General features: G+C 28.7%; 1 long non-coding RNA gene across 1 annotated transcript; it reads left to right on the forward strand.

Moving 5' to 3' along the window:
* The first annotated feature begins 598 nt into the window (after positions 1 to 598).
* LOC112905899 lies at positions 599 to 1626 on the forward strand. The gene is made up of 4 exons (XR_003232075.1): positions 599 to 622; positions 921 to 1013; positions 1308 to 1400; positions 1599 to 1626. It is a non-coding gene; the product is annotated as an uncharacterized LOC112905899 (long non-coding RNA).
* Positions 1627 to 1746: the final 120 nt, after the last annotated feature.

Here is a 1746-nt window from a genome sequence, read left to right on the forward strand (position 1 = left end):
GATTTAATGTTGAAAGCTTTTTCATTATTTTAAACCCATACGATTATCGAGGTGGTTGTGGTCTAATTTCGGAAACTAACTAAAAAAAAGGTTAAAAGATCTTTCACTGTTTTAAAGCTATACCATTATTGAAGTAGTTGTAGATTATTTGGAATTGTTTTAAATGAGTAAGGCTCTTTTTGTCGATATGAATAGCGTAACTCAATTCAAGCGTAATTTGTATTTTATGTGTCAATATTGTAACTTTGAAGAAGCATCCCAAATAGTTGCGAAAGGTTGGTGTTGGTTCTTCATAAAAACCTTCCAACCCTTAGTTACCTGGAACTTTATTTAATAATTAACCAGTTAAAGTTGAAAGCTCTGTCATTGTTGAAAAGCCATACGATTACCGAGGTGGTTGTAACCTATTTTTTATATTTCATTTTGAGACTCATTTTGTCGCTAAGAATACTGTAACTCTTTTTAACTGTAATTCGTATCTTTTATTATCCAAATCTCTTTAATAATCCTAAACAGTAATAGGAAATTCGTCTCGAAAGTTAATGCGTTTTTGATCAAATAAGCTTTATTAACCATCTATTACAAGAAGAATGTGGTNCTAGGACACTTCGAGGAATGGCAGGTATTTATTAACTTTTTTGTTAACAGGTTGTTTATATAACCGTTTCTTAGTTTCTATTTATTTTAATTCCAGCAATTTTAATAATTCCTGTAATATCTTTTATTTACTTACCTTCTTCTGTTTCTTTTTTATTTCCTTATATTTAATTTAAAATGACTTTTTAAAGCTTCTTTTCTATTTACTTTAATATTTTTCTTTGAAATTCGTTTAATTTTATTCATATTAACCTACTTGAGTTAGACTTATTCTTAATAAACCTTTGTGTTGAAGACATTTGTGAAATTTGATATTTTTTTAGGTGCATCTTCCAGTTGAAGCACCAAACACGAACCACTTCAGCAATTGATAAATTCGAGGATCGTCTTCACTAGGACACTTCGAGGAATGGCAGGTATTTATTAATTTTTTTGTTAACAGGTTGTTTATATAACTGTTTCTTAGTTTCTGTTTATTTTAATTTTACTTTCATAATTTCCTGAACATCTTTTATTTACTTACCTACTTCTGCTTTTTTTTTATTTTCTTATATTTAATTTAAAATTCCTTTTTGAAGATTCTTTTCTATTTACTTTAATATTTTTCTTTGGAATTTATTTTATTTTCTTCATATTTACCTACTCGAGGTAGACTTATTCTTAATAAACCTTTATGTTGAAGACTTTTGTAAAATTTGATATTTTTTTAGGTGCATCTTCCAGTTGAAGCACCAAACACGAACCACATCAGCAATTGGTAAATTCGAGGATCGTCTTCACTAGGACACTTCGAGGAATGGCAGGTATTTATTAACTTTTTTGTTAACAGGTTGTTTATATAACCGTTTCTTAGTTTCTATTTATTTTAATTCCAGCAATTTTAATAATTCCTGTAATCCCTTTTATTTACTTACCTTCTTCTGTTTCTTTTTTATTGAGTTAGACTTATTCTTAATAAACCTTTGTGTTGAAGACATTTGTGAAATTTGATATTTTTTTAGGTGCATCTTCCAGTTGAAGCACCAAACACGAACCACTTCAGCAATTGATAAATTCGAGGATCGTCTTCACTAGGACACTTCGAGGAATGGCAGGTATTTATTAATTTTTTTGTTAACAGGTTGTTTATATAACTGTTTCTTAGTTTCT

This window comes from Agrilus planipennis, unplaced genomic scaffold (genome assembly GCF_000699045.2).
Source record: "Agrilus planipennis isolate EAB-ADULT unplaced genomic scaffold, Apla_2.0 scaffold20, whole genome shotgun sequence".
Classification (NCBI taxonomy): domain Eukaryota; kingdom Metazoa; phylum Arthropoda; class Insecta; order Coleoptera; family Buprestidae; genus Agrilus; species Agrilus planipennis.